Source organism: Zingiber officinale, chromosome 9A (assembly GCF_018446385.1).
Source record: "Zingiber officinale cultivar Zhangliang chromosome 9A, Zo_v1.1, whole genome shotgun sequence".
NCBI lineage: Eukaryota > Viridiplantae > Streptophyta > Magnoliopsida > Zingiberales > Zingiberaceae > Zingiber > Zingiber officinale.
The window spans coordinates 65,366,397-65,382,056 of record NC_056002.1 but is presented as its reverse complement, the minus strand read 5'-3'; the positions used below and the strand labels follow the sequence as shown (position 1 = coordinate 65,382,056).

At 40.8% G+C, this 15,660-nt stretch overlaps 1 long non-coding RNA gene across 2 annotated transcripts; it reads right to left on the bottom strand.

Annotated features, from left to right (window-relative positions):
* Window positions 1-9,340: 9,340 nt before the first annotated feature.
* On the bottom strand, window positions 9,341-10,596 carry LOC122020640. 2 transcript variants are annotated; one of them, XR_006122272.1, is made up of 5 exons: window positions 10,455-10,596; window positions 10,167-10,390; window positions 9,992-10,055; window positions 9,819-9,924; window positions 9,341-9,401 (listed from the first exon to the last, which is right to left on the bottom strand). It is a non-coding gene; the product is annotated as an uncharacterized LOC122020640 (long non-coding RNA). The 2 variants fall into 2 exon arrangements; XR_006122271.1 differs by having other exon boundaries at window positions 10,167-10,355.
* Between the last annotated feature and the right edge of the window lie 5,064 nt (window positions 10,597-15,660).

Genomic DNA, 15,660 nt, shown 5'->3' with positions numbered 1-15,660 from the left:
CATGCACTTACATTATTATATGGGATGTTGGGGTGCTGCTAGCGGCATGTTTAGTTTGTATCAATGCTTAGTTTTAGTATGAAGTTGATACAAAGCCATAGTTCCACTCGTATGCTCAGAGATTGCCAAAGCATGCTAAATTTCATAGAAACATGTATTAAATAGCTTAGAATGGTAGTATGTGTTCTATTGTATGACAATTGCATGAAAAGTTTAGATTCCATCCTTTAGCATATGTACAACAATGAAATGGTATTTTGATCATAAATTCTAGATTTTATAGCAATTAGCAGAGATTTTAATTAGTTCAGCTTTCCACACATTATACTTTAGTGATAGACACATAATAGTTTAGCAAACGTAACCCCCAGCCTTACAGCTTAGTCAGTAGAAGGCGGGGCATTACAGATGGTATCTGAGCAGGGTTCCATACTTCCTCCACACACACATCAACATTGAACCTACAACTTCCAAGTAAGAATACCTCTCACCTTATTTATGTTTCTTGCTTCCATGTTTATAAATAACTAAAGCATGTTTATATATGATAGCATCTAACATGATAGTAGTAGTTATGTAAACATGATTGTAGTAGTTATGTATGTCCTCTACTTCTCTAGGAAATGGTACGAGGACACCCAGCTAGAAGGGCACCAGCTACTGAGCCCCAGCATGAGGCGGACAGCTCAGTGCCTCCCCTAGACCTTACAGAGGTAGTAGCTCAGTTACAGAAGCAACTAGCTGAACAACAACATGAGATAGCCATCCTAAGGGCTAATCAGCAGAACACTCCCACTGCCACCCCGGGACCTAACATAGAAACCCCAGTAGTTACAGAGGTTCCACCAGTCCAACCTACAGCACCAGTAACCCCAGCAGCAGGGGCAAGAAGAGAAGCCTATCTGATCCAGTGGCAGAAAATCCAACCAGAGAACTTCTCAGGCACCAGTGAACCATGGGATGCCCAAGCTTGGTTCAAAACACTGGAGAGTACGATGGAGCTTCTGGACTATCCAGAACATGAAAAGGTGAAATGCGCCTCCTTCTGCCTGGCAGGAGATGCACGTATGTGGTGGGAGAGGATTAAAGCGAAGCGCCCAGTGAACCAAATGACATGGGCCGACTTCGAAGGAGAATTCTTTGAGGAGTTCTTTCACATGCGGGTCACAAACCGCCACTATGACGAGTTCACTGAATTTCGTCAGGGCAACCTTTCAGTTGAGGAGGCCGTGAAGAAATTCAACAGGCTGGCTCGTATATGCCCCAAACTAGTCAGCACCGAAGGAGAGCGAATCCGGCTGATGCTCAGAATGCTAAGGCCAGAAATAGCATTGAACGTGGCCAGCGGCGTCCATAGGCCGCAAACCACTAAAGAACTGGTAAGTAGTGCTCTGATCACCGAGCATTACCAGAACAACATCAAGCAGTAGAAGCAAGCCTTCTCAGAGTCCAAAGGCCAAGGAGGCTCAGGTACTCAGAAATACCAGGGCCACAACTCTAACTGGAAAGGGAACTCCAGTAACAAACGTAAATCAGGGAGTTATCCAAAAGGAGGACCAGCTAGTAAACAATCTAGCTATCCCAAGTATTCTACTTGTGGGAAATTCCACCCAGGAGTTTGTCGCAAGGGCACTCGAGGATGCTTCGAATGTGGCCAGGAAGGACATATGGCTAAACAATGCCTGAACAAGACCAGCTTTCCCCCACCACAGCCGATTCAGTACGGAGGCAAGCCAGCACAGTTGCACCAGATGCAGGCTGCTTTAGATGGTCCACACATCAGCCAGGGCAGACTAGAAGCCCCCTCAGCCACGACGAACGTGAGAATCTACTCACTAACCAGAGAGGACATAGCGAATGCCTCGATAGTTGTTACAGGTCAGATCAGTATTTTACAGCAAAGTGCAACTGTCTTATTCGATTCTGGGGCAACCCATTCTTATATATCTAGGGTATTTGTCGAAAAGTTAGCAATACCTCCAGTTGTGCTCAATGGTCAGTTTTTGACAACACTACCTTCCGGAGAAATCATGGCATCCACGCACTGGCTCCGAGCAGTGCCAGTCATTATAGCGGACAGAGAACTCTTTGGTGATCTGATAGTGCTAGATATGGCTGACTATGATGTCATCTTGGGAATGGACTTCCTGATCAAGTATGGTGCCTCCATAGAGTTGTAAACAGAAAGTTGTATTCTAACCTGAAGCAAGAGTGCAGTTTGGGTACATCAGAGAACCAAAGAGAAAGGCCAAGAAGTTTCTCTCAGCTCTGAAAGCACAGAAACTACTGGATTCAGTATGTACGGGGTTCCTAGCACATGTAGTCAGTACCAGTCAGGACAAGGACCAAAATCTAGAAGAGGTCTGAGTTGTATGTGACTACCCAGCAGTCTTCCCTGAGGAGTTACCGGGCCTAGCACCAGACAGAGAAATTGAAATTGAGATAGAACTCATCCCTGGTACAAATCCCATCTCCAAAGCACCCTACCGCATGGCTCCAGCAGAACTGAAGGAACTTCAGGAGCAACTACAGGAGCTGCTCGACAAGGGCTTCATACGCCCTAGTCACTCACCATGGGGAGCGCCTGTGTTGTTCGTGAAGAAGAAGGACGGGAGCATGCGCCTGTGTATAGACTACCGGACACTAAACCAAATCACGATTAAGAATAGGTATCCTCTTCCTAGAATAGATGAACTGTTTGATCAGCTAAAGGGAGCAGCAGTGTTCTCTAAAATAGACCTCAGATCGAGATATCACCAGGTGAGAGTTAAAGAAGGTGATATACCCAAGACAACTTTCAAGACCAGATACGGACATTATGAGTTCGTAGTCATGCCCTTTGGCGTGACAAATGCTCCAGCTACTTTCATAGACCTCATGAATAGAGTATTCAGAGAATATTTAGATAAGTTTGTTATCGTGTTCATCGACGACATTCTTATCTATTCCAGAACTCAGGAAGAACACGCAGAACACCTGAAAATAGTATTGCAGACCCTCTAGCAGAGCCAGCTGTACGCCAAGTTCATGAAATGTGAATTCTGGCTCGATCAGGTATCCTTCCTGGGTCACATTATCTCCAAGGATGGTGTCATGGTAGACCCCAGTAAGATAGAGGCTGTGAGTAACTGGAAAAGACCTAAGAACGCCAGTGAAATTAGAAGCTTTCTGGGACTAGCAGGCTATTATAGAAAATTTGTAGAGGATTTCTCCAGGATAGCCTCCCCACTGACAGCTCTCACCAGAAAGAACAGAAAATTTCAGTGGGCAGAGGACTGTGAGAACAGCTTCATCGAGCTAAAAAGAAGATTAACCAGCGCTCCCATTCTGACTCTGTCAGAAGACACAGACAGCTTTGATATTTATAGTGATGCCTCTAAATTGGGACTGGAAGCAGTACTGATGCAAAATGGCAAGGTGATCGCCTATGCCTCCAGATAGCTCAAGGACTATGAGAGGAACTACCCTAGGCCTACTCATGACCTTGAGCTTGCAGCAGTTGTCTTCGCCCTCAAAATTTGGAGACATTACTTGTATGGAGCTCAGTGCAGAGTGTATACAGATCATCAGAGTCTGAAGTACTTCTTCACTCAGAAGGATCTAAATATGCGACAACGCAGATGGCTCGAGTTGGTTAAAGACTATGACATAGACATCCTCTACCACCCAGGAAAAGCCAATAAGGTGGCAGACGCACTTAGCAGAAGTCCAATGCCACCTTACTATCCCTAGCAGCCATGTCACCGCCCCTACAAAAGGCGATTATAGATTTCAGTCTCGAACTTATTGTTGGACAGCTCTCTACTATGGCATTAGTATCTACCCTGCTTGGTGACATCCAGACAGCTCAGGATTAGGACCCTGAAATTCAGAAAATCAAGCAAGGGATAGCAGAATCAGAAAGTGGAGAGTTCAGAGTATCTGATAGTGAGGTATTGTGTTTTGGTGACAGACTATGCATTTCGGATCAGGAGGAACTACGGAGGAAGATCCTAGACGAGGCTCACAAGACTCCTTATGCGATGCATCCTGGTTCCACCAAGATGTACCAAGACCTAAAGAGACGTTTTTGGTGGCCTGAGATGAAAACAGACATTGCTAGATATGTCAGTACCCCTCTGACCTGCCAGAGGGTCAAGGCAGAAGACCAAAGACCAGGAGGAGTTCTGCAGCCTATTCAGATCCCAGAATGGAAGTGGGAGGATATTTCCATGGATTTCATAGTGGGACTACCCAGAACCACGAATGGTTTTGATGCCATCTGGGTAATAGTCGACAGATTGACTAAATCAACCCACTTCTTAGCTATCAGGATATCCTCCTCCATGGAGTAGCTAGCTCAGTTGTATCTCAAGGAGATTGTTAGACTGCATGGAGTCCCACAGACCATTATTTTAGACAGAGATAGTAGATTCACGTCACACTTCTGGGAGTGTACTGGACGTTCGGTCAACCGATCCTCCTTTTCTGGGAGTGTACTAGACGTTCGGTCAACCGATCCTCCTTTTATAGGTGTACTAGACGTTCGGTCAACCGATCCTCCTGTTCGGTCGACTGAACACGCTCCCCTCCTTTTTGGCTGGAGTCTGACGCTGGCTCGATCTCCGGCAATCAATGCTTTTTAAGGGTTCGGTCGACCGATCATATTTTTCGGTTGACCGAACAGGTTCCTTCCCTGTTCGTCATGATTTGTCTAGATCAACAGATAATGCACCTTTAATGCTGATTGGGTCGATAGACCGATCCATGGGTTCAGTCGACCGATCAGTGTGCTTTCCTTCTGCTCTGATCGTTGCTGTCTGTGTTGAGTCATCTGGGTTCGATCGACCGATCATAAGGTTCGGTCGACCGATCAGTATTTGATCTGACTTGGACTCTGTTCTAGTCTGGTCTGAATACTGCACTGATTTTGCCTTGTTCGGTCGATCGATACAGTGGTTTAGTTGACCGATCCAGTCAGACCTACAAAACAGTGTTAAGAAAAAAAATCTCCTACAGAATAGATGTTAGAACAATAATATTATAATGCAAGAGTAATATGAAAGACAGTAGAACTATCTTGATCTCAACTTTGAAACCTTCCCGATTTCTTCAGTTGGATCAGCGACCTAAGGTTTTTCCCTTCGGGAACCCGACCTTACTGTCGCTCCTCCAGTTTGTTTACCTCAATCTACATACGAAACTTTGATCCTCCAGATCTAGTTTGGACCTTTCACTCAGCCTTGATCGGCTCGCCAGGAATTTTCTCTTGATTTTCGATCCTCCAGACCTCTCGATCACTCCGCCAAGCTTCGAGTCCCCTTGACCCACTTGGACTTGCACCTGGGTTCCACGATCTGCTAAGATTTCTCCTGCCTAGCCTCCAGCTAGGTCTTTCCCAGTTGAGTAAATAGCCTGCACAGTCAGTCAACTTATTAGATCACAACAAGACCTAACTTGAACCTTTGACAACATCAAAACTCAGGTTTGATTCTGATGCAACTTGCACCAACAATCTCCCCCTTTTTGATGGTTGACAACAAAGGTTCAAAGTTAAGTTAAAATATGCAATAATTAAATAAACAAGTAATTTTAAATTTTAACTCTCCCCTTGAGTTAAACAACTCCCCCTGAATTCACTACCTCTCCCCCTTTGACATACATCAAAAATAGGGGAAGACCAAGTATAAGTAAGATTTGAACCTTAAAGTTTGAAAAATTTAACACTTTAGAAAGTTTAGCTAGGTTTATAAAGAGATTTACCCTTTTATTTGTAGAACAACACTAACAATCCAGTATAATTAAAATTCTCACGGTATAGTAACTTTGAAAGGTTTACCAAGTTGTAAAAAAATATTACTAAGTTTTAAAGTAACTTTTAAATAAGTTTTAATTAAGTTTTAAAATAAATTTTTAATTAAGTTTTAAAATAATTTTTAAGTTTTAAAATAATTTTTAAATAAGTTTTAAAATAATTTTTAAGTTTTAAAATAATTTTTAAGTTTTAAAATAATTTTTTAAATAAGTTTTAAAATAATTTTTAAATTTTAAAATAATTTTTAAATAAGTTTTAAAATAATTTTTAAGTTTTAAAATAATTTTTAAATAAGTTTTAATTAAATTTTAAAATAATTTTTAAATAAGTTTTAATTAAATTTTAAAATAATTTTTAAATAAGTTTTAAAATAATTTTTAAGTTTTAAAATAATTTTTAAGTTTTAAAATAAGTTATAAAATAATTTTTAAATAGTTTTTAATTAAGTTTTAAAATAATTTTTAATTAAGTTTTAAAATAATTTTTAAATAGGTTTTAAAATAATTTTTTAGTTTTAAAATAATTTTTAAGTTTGAAAATAATTTTTAAATAAGTTTTAATTAAGTTTTAAAATAATTTTAAATAAGTTTTAAAATAATTTTTTAATTAAGTTTTAAAATAAATTTTTAAATAGGTTTTAAAATATTTTTAAATTTTAAAATAATTTTTAAATAAGTTTTAAAATAATTTTTAAGATTTAAAATAATTTTTAAAATAATTTTAAGTAAGTTTTAATTAAGTTTTAAAATAATTTTTAAGATTTAAAATAATTTTTAAGTTTTAAAATACTTTTTAAATAAGTTTTAATTAAATTTTAAAATAATTTTTAAATATGTTTTAAAATAATTTTTATGTTTTAAAATAATTTTTAAGTTTTAAAATAATTTTTAAATAAATTTTAAAATATTTTTTTAAAATTAGATTTAAAAATTTTAATTAGGTTTGAAAATAAATTAGGTTTGAAGATTAAATTAGGTTTGAAAATTAATTAGGTTTGAAAATTTAATTAGGTTTGAATATTTAATTTGTGCTGAAAATTGAATTAGGTTTGAAAATTAATTAGGTTTGAAAATTAATTAGATTTGAGAAAGGTTATTGAACCCATGTTAGATTCAAACTTAGCTTTGGGTTAATCAAGCAGGCTTCTTTAGGATAAGCTTTCAGTTCAGTGGCGAGGCTTATGACCTTCTTGTGTATCAACGGTGGACCACTTGCTGAAGACTTTCCAAACTATTCCTGCTCAAAGAGCTTAATACTAAATTTTGGTCTAACTAGCCCATGTTTGACTGGGGTAGCTTCGGTCAGATCCACTAAGTTTAGTGTACCAGGTAGAATTTCATATTCAGCCTAGACATGCCTTCGACAAAGTTTTCTTGACGTACTATCATCCCAATCCATTCCGATGCTATGTTGTAGGTTTGGTAAACCTCTTTCATCTAACCAATCTAAGCAGAAAAATAAACCTAATCCTAAGTGTTGAGTTTGATTAATCAAGTTGGTTGTATTATTTTTCTACTTGCTCCCCCTGAGTCATAGCTTAGATAAGGTCTATCTAAGTAATGAATCTGACTCTTAGGGATTAAGTATATGTTTGGTTTAATTTGTTTGGTTAAAAGTTTTGTTTGAACCCATGCTTGGGCTTGACTTCTAACATTTTGACTGATTAAAGATAAATATGATTTGTCCGTTTGTTTAGGGTTGTAACCAAGTCCTAATTTATTGTACATGGCTCGTTGCGACCTAAGTACCATATTTAGACACTTGGATCCCAATTCGAACCTTTCCAACATTTTCTTGAGTCGCTCGACTTGACCTTTCAAGTTGGAATTCTCTTCCTCAAGTTTTTCAACTTGAGTTGAGGTTCCGACTTGAACTTGGTTAGTCGAATTACTCAAATTAACTTGTTGCTTAAGGTGGTGTCACACCCCAGGTAGTCTCTGTCAGAAGAAATTTCGACAGCATCTCCCCTGTACGGGTGACAATATGAATCCAGAATACATATATCTATACCTCGACCACATACGACCGGAACAATACAAGACAAATAAGAAACAGACCACGCAATTTATATCAACATTCCACACAGTTCAACATATAATCAATCCACGTAGTTTAATATAGAAAGACGATAAAGACTCCTCAAAGATATATGTAAACATCCTACTCCACTACAACGAAGAAAACAAATCCATGAAGTAATGAGAAAATCTGCAGCGGAAAACAAAAGTAGTAAACCCGAATGTTCAATGTCCACAATACAAACCCACAATACAAGTATATAAGATACAAAAGCAAAATATAATCCGACAAAGAAAATCCTCGCGATAATGGGGCTAGCGACTGGAATATCTCCCGATGGCCTCAACCTGAAAATTAGTAACAACGGGGTGAGTTCAAAGAACTCAGCAGATAATCCAATAGATATGTACAACAACATATAACCAGCAGTAACATCCTATGGTACAGTACACTAAACCATAGCGTATACAGTACAGTTTCCTAACAGTACAACCTACGGTACAATCTCCTAACAGTATAACAGATATGCATAGCTGAAATAAACTGTAATAACCAGCAATAGGCATAAAGTACAGTCTATAGCAAGAATAATAAGAAAATGCATAACTGAAATAAATTGTACTCATCTGCGAGGCTTGTGCAACTGACTGTGAACATATACAGATAAAAATAGTCAGAGCAAAAGCAAATAACCTGTATGCATGTCAATCATATGCAATCACCAAAATACATCAATCACAAATAATGCAATCTGTGCATATGATGCAAATGACATGCCCTGGTCACCCCTACTGCCATGCTCATCCGTCTCACACGCAATGGCGAGACCGAGTGGGTAGGGCTATGACAACCGTGCACTCTGCCGTCACTACCCCTGATGAGTGACCGAGTGGACGGGATGCTGTCGGAGTACACCTATCCTCCTACCCCAAATATAATGAGGGAGTGCAATGCTCTCATCTCCCGGTACACAATGACGGGGAGGGACCCTGGCGTGCTACCACGCTCCTGTCACGCTACCCATGAGCATCCTAGCGGAGCACCACCGGGCAACTTGCCATACACACCCTGAGTGCTGTGCCACTACCCATGTAGCCGGCCGACGAGCTCAACAATAATGGAGTCGTCAATCGCCCAGCATGCAATCATGCAATATGGTGCATGCGGTTACAGTATGGCATACCTGAACATATCCTCCTCCATATGTGTAGGTGCCAAAAAGATAAACACATATATAACAAGAATAATAAACAACATGAATCCAACATCACATATCCAACATATCTATCAACTAATCTAGTATAGAGGGAAACACAATAAATACCTCTATCTCTATGAACACAGATAAACATAGCCAGAAAGAAAAGCAGGCCAGACTAATGTATAACAACTAACAGTATAAGCATGTATCAGGCATCAACTAAACTAAACCCAGAGAAAGTACTAAACTACCAATCACTAGTAATTATATATAAACTATACATATCATAAGACAATATCGAAAAGATAAGTCAAAGGGTACCCGCCTCAAATAGAAGGTACAATCACGCCAAATCCAACGTCGAGACGCCCGTCTCGAATCAAAGTCCTGTGTCAAATAATATATATATATTTTATTTAGCTAAATATAAATGAATAGCTAAATAAAATCTCTAAAACTAAATTAGGGCAAAACCCTAATCAGATTAATCTCAACCTACCTAATAAATCTAACAGTCAATTAGGGTTAGTTACCTAATCCCTAATCACCAATTAGATTAGAAATCCAAACTTAGATTAAATCCAATAGTTGACTAGGGTTAATTGTCTTAACCCTAATCATTCCATTAGTTTAATCTAAGCAAACAAATCTAATCATAATCGACCACTAATTACAAGCTCTAGTCAAACCTACATATGATCACGAAATCAAAATTATGCTATGATCTACAACCAAGATCAAATACCTACACATAACAACTAAATCATATCTAATACAAAAAGTATCAACTACCTCTACACGTACCTCAATTCAACCACTGCTCTTGATCCGCAACCAAAGAGGAGCTGCTGGTTGGGGTGCTGCCGGAACCAAACAATCCACAGAACAGATCCTCAGGATACAAACCTCCCTAGAATTAATTGGATCAAGATGAGATCAGAACTCAACACACAACCTAATTAACAACCTAAGCTTACCTCAATCGGTTGTCTCCAGAAGGTATCGCCCAATCTGATCCAATTTGAGGAGACACGGATCATTCTGTGAACGACTCAAGAAGAAGGAACCGAAGGTCAATCGGCCGAAGACAACCAAAATCAAGCCCTAATTTAGTGGAATCCGACGATGTAGAAAGAAAGGGAGAAGAATCACCTAAGACATCTTTATGCCGACGATCGATGAATCTGGATCGATCTAGTGGCGTCGGATGCAACCAATCCCCTCCAAGATTTGGTGAACGGCAGTGGAATGAGGTGCAGACCGCTCTGTGAGCAGCACGAGGGGAGGAGAGGGAAGACCTACCAGTCGGAGACGATGTGAGATCCGGCTCCTCACCGTGCCCTAGCCACAACACCTTCGGCGATCAGCCACAAAATCTGCCGAACAACCACTCCTCGATCGAAGACAATCCAGAGAGGAGAAACACCGACGGGATCTGACCTTAGGGTGTCGATGCCGGCAGAGGAAGGACCACCGGAGCTGGAGCCTTGCTCTCGTCGTCGTCGCTCGTCCGCGAGAGAGAACAGAGAAGGGAGGAGAAGAGAGGATCGGGATCTGGTGGAGAGGAGAGTTTGGATCCGTGATATGTTTGGGGGGATTAAAAATAAAGAAAAAGAAATATAAATAATAAACATTTCCTCACTTAAATGGGTATACCAAACAAGCCTAATCCGAACCCGTTGATTTGTCCCCATAAAACCCGTCGTACGAGTTCCAAAAAATTCTCAGAAAATTTCTAAAAATTTTGGAAAAATTTTATAAGGTTATTTCTCAAATAACCCTATTATTTAAATTTTCTGATATCTCATAGGTGGTCTATTTCCTTAAGTAACAAGTTGTTTTGTTTTTCTGATTTTGATAATTTTTTAAACAAACTTTTAACTACTTTAAGCAGATTTGACTTAGAATAAATCGTTACCATATTTGGATCTTCCGATCCGTGGCTTTTGTCGGAATCGAGGTTGATCTCGGACTCGTACTCTTCGTCGGACTCGGAGTCGGAAACTTCATTTTTTGCCATAAATACAAGATGGCTCGATTGCTTTGTTTGTTCAGTGTCGGATTCGTCAGATGAAGTCTTGTCCCATGTCGCTTGAAGAGCGTTCTTTCGTCTTGTTGATTTAGGTCTTTCTTCCTTCCGATTCGGGCAATCGATTTTGAAATGTCCCTTTTTGTTGCACCCATAACAAATCACTTCTGATTTGTTCTAGGTCTGGTTGAGAAGTGTCTTCTTGCCATTTCTTCTGAACTTCTTTTTCGTTAAAAGTTTCCTGACCATGTTGACTAACTCTTCTTCGTTTGTTGAGTCAGAGTCAGACTTGCTTTCTGACTCGATCTTCATTTTTGACTTTGCTTCCTTGCTTGGACCTGCATACAAACAACTCCTTTCTCGACATGGCTTATGTTAGTTTGTTCATGTAATTCCAACTCACAAAATAATTCATCTAACTTAAGTATTGAAAGGTCCTTAGAAACTTTGTACGCATATACAATTGATGCCCACAAAGCATTCCTCGGAAAAGCGTTCAGAGCGTACCTTATCATGTCGCGGTTTTCAAGATTATGCCCGATCAGGTGGAGGCCGTTTAGGATATCCTTAAGTCGAGCGTGTAGTTGCGAGGCCGTCTCTCCGGAAAACATTTTTATATTAAATAAATTATTTAAAAGTAAATTTCGTTTGTTTACCTTGGACTCATCGGTCCCTTCGTGTAGTTTGACTAGCGAGTCCCACAGTTCTTTGGCGTTGTCGTAGGGGCCGACTCGGTTCAATTCCTCCATTGTGAGCTCGTACTGAATGGTGTTGATCGCCTTGTAGTTCAGTTGAGCCTTCTTGATCATTGGGGGAGTCCATTCTTCTGGTTCTAATGTTGTTCCGTCTTTTGTCGGGAGAGTGTAGCCTTTCAAGATTGTGAACCAGAGTTTGATGTCGGACTTCAAGTAATACTCCATTCTATTCTTCCAATAACTGAAATTTTCTCCTTTGAATAGTGGAGGTTGGACCATACTGTAACCTTCTTGATACGAGTTCGACATCCTTGCAAGGAAAAAAATAAAAGAAAAAATATTTCCAAGACTCTTGTCTTGGGATTAGTAGTGCTTGAAAAAATAGAAATGAGAAAAGAATTATACTACAGGAAAAGAAAAAGAAAACAGTTTTAAAAAGTGCTTTGAAAATCGGTTAAGAACTTTCAGAGCTAACGAGCCTCTAATACCAATTGATAGATCGGATGCGAGCGATAGTCGGGGGGTGGGGGGTGGGGTGAATATCGCTCTCTTTTAAAAACTTTTCTTTTCATATTTCAAAACAATTTGAGTAAACATCGGAAAATATAAAGGGGCAAGTTCGTTTACTTCGTTCGGAGCCTAACTCGACTCCTACTCGAAGGCCCGCGATCCTTGATCGCACCGATGGGCAAATCACTATAGCCCTTCTTTCCGAGATCCTTGGAAAGAAGTAGATCGTACAAATGAGAAAGATAGTAACAACCCTACTATCTTGCTTAAGTGAATTACAATGCAAGCTTATATAAAAATATACCGACAAGTAAATGTAGTTGAAGCTTTGGTCGACACTTCCAGATAGTGTGGCTTGCCGAGCTAATGAAGGCTTGTAGCACAGTTTGCTTGCAGAACAGAGCTTGAGTCGATCAAAAAGAGTTGTATAGGCGCAGACTTTGAGCCTCCTTTTGTAGGTGTATTGGGCGTTCGGTCGATCGATCCTCCTGTTCGGTCGACTGAACACGCTCCCCTACTTTCTGACTGGAGTCTGACTCTAGCTCGATCTCCGGCAATCAATGCACTTTAAGGGTTCGGTCGACCGATCCCATTTTTCGATCGACCGAACAGGTTCCTTCCCTGTTTGTCGTGATTTGTCGAGATCAACAATTAATGCACCTTTAATGCTGATTGGTTCGGTCGACCAACCCATGGGTTCGGTCGACCGATTAATGTGATTTCCTTCTGCTCTGATCATTGCTATTTGTGCTGAGTCATCTGGGTTCGGTCGACCGATCATAAGGTTCGATCGACCAATCAGTATTTGATTGGACTTGGACTCTGTTCTGGTCTGATCTGAATACTGCACTGATTTTGCCTTGTTCGGTTGACCGATCCAGTCGGACCTGCAAAATAGTGTTAAGAAAAAATCTCCTATAGAACAGATGTTAGAACAATAATATTATAATGCAAGAGTAATATGAAAGACAGTAGAACTGTCTTGATCTCAACTTTGAAACCTTCCTGGTTTCTTTAGTTGGATCAGCGACCTAAGGTTGTTCCCTTCGGGAACCCGACCTCACTGTCACTCCACTAGTTTGTTTACCTCAACCTACCTGCGAAACTTTGATCCTCCAGATCTAGTTTGGACTTTTCACTCAGCCTTCATCGGCTCGCCAGGACTTTTCTCTTGATCTTGATCCTCCAGACCTCTCGATCACTCCGCCAAGCGTCGGGTCCCCTTGACCCACTTGGACTGGCACCTAGGTTCCACAATCTACTAAGATTTCTCCTGCCTAGCCTCCAGCTAGGTCTTTCACGGTTGAGTAAACAACCAACACACTCAGTCAACTTGTTAGATCACAACAAGACTTAACTTGAACCTTTGACAACATCAAAACTCAGGTTTGATTCTGGTGCAACTTGCACCAACAATAATAGTAAGAGACAAGAACGATTTACTTAGTTACAACCGCAAAGGTTTCTAGTCTAAGACTTTGAAAGCTCCACTTAAAATCTCCTTCTGGTGGAGTAACCCCTTATAGCAATTAAGTACAGAAAAGACTAGGAAATCAATAAACAATAGAAATAAGTGTTAATTTTATTTTTAGGGCAATTCACCTCTCTCTTGCTGGTCACACTGGGACCAACAAGTGGTATCAGAGTATGGAGTTGAGCCACCTCCTCTCCCCTGTTCCTCCGGAGGATTGTTAGCTGATTTTGGAGCATGTCCCATCTCAGTAGTAGCTTGGATTTTGAGGTACCTTCGTGCAACTCTAGGAACATTTCCCAAAGTTCTTTTGCTGAGTCACAGCTGCTGATCTGATTGACTTCTTAGGATAGAAGAACGTTCAGCAGATTGAACTCTGTTTTTCCATTCACCATGAAGTCAGCTTGTTCCTTTTTAGTCCATATATATTCTTCTTTTTCAGCTTCATCTGATCTTTAGGTGCTACAAAATTGTATTTAATTATTAATAGAATATTAAAGTCTGTTTTGAAGAATACCTCCATTCGCTTTGTCCACATCGCAAATTCCCCCTCAAACTTTGATGGGTGTATGCTAGATCTGACCATTGTCTTAGTGCTTTAGTCGGCGATTTGTCCTTTTGATGTGGTTGAGCTTTGATAATAGGGTAGTCTGGGGGCTTGGACCCTGTCTGGACTCTCGGAGTCTAGGCGCTTGGACCAAGTCCAGGAGCCTAGACAAGTCTATGTTGGATCAAAAGCGCTAGAGGGGGGGGGGGGTGAATAGCGCTCGTGGCTTTCACAATTCATTTTCAGAAATCGTTCGAGTAAATGCAGCAGAAAAGAAAAGAAATAACACATAGAGAAGAGCCAAGATTTACTTGGTTCGGAGCCTAGGGCGACTCCTACTCCAAGGCCCGCGATCGTTGATCGCTTCCGGCATGCAACAACTATAATATCAAAAAATCTTTAAACAAGATGTATTATAGTTCAATAGTAATAATGAAATTATACCGACACTATGAGAAATAAAGACGTCGTCGCTGGCTGTCGGAGTAGCAGAGGGTTGTTGGAGCATTCGGAGCAGTGTTGGAGAGCACAGGTTCTTCTATTCAAGATTGATATTGAAGATGCACCCCGAGGCCTTCTTTTATAGCTCTGCAAAGTTTGATCCAGATCCCTAAGGTTCGGGATCAAGTTTGACCTGAGGCGGATCGGTCGACCGATCCCCTGTTCGGTCGACCGATCAGGCGATCTCCTCCTATCTGATCCTCTCGATCCTCTCGCTCCGCTTCGATCTGGTCAAACTCCATCCGAGGTTCGGTCGATCGATAAACAAGTTCGGTCGACTGATAAGCTATCCAGTCAGCCTGATCTAGTCGACACCCAACCTTGGTTCGGTCGACCGATCCCAAGGTTCGGTCGACCGATCCCCAAGTCGAGCCTGGTCCAACGTCTGAAGATCTGATCTACTGGCTTGGGGGTTCGGTCGACCGATCCCAAGGTTCAGTCGATGATCCCAGTCACTTCTAACTCTGCACAAAAATGTTAATCTCCTGCAAAACAGAGTTAGAACATAATAGATAATATATAAGCAAATAAACTGATAGCCTTCGGACTATCCGGGTCTGACTTCGGGTTTTCGACCAGAAACTCTTGGTCGACCCGACGCCTACTGTTCCCTCTACGGGGAACGCGTCCTCACCTACTCCACTCAGGATATTTACCTGTTGCCAGTGCGATCCTCCAGATCGACTGATCTTTTGCTCAGCGTTCGAAGCTTCCGAACTTTCTACTGGACTTCCGCTTCCCGGCCCGTCCAGTCTTTCACCTGGTTCACGACACCAGGACTTTCCACCTAGGATTACCCCCTAGGACTTTTGCCTGAAGCACTCGACCCACCAAGACTTTCCGCATAGGGTTACCACCCCTATGACCTAGGGTTACCACCCCCTAGGGTTTTC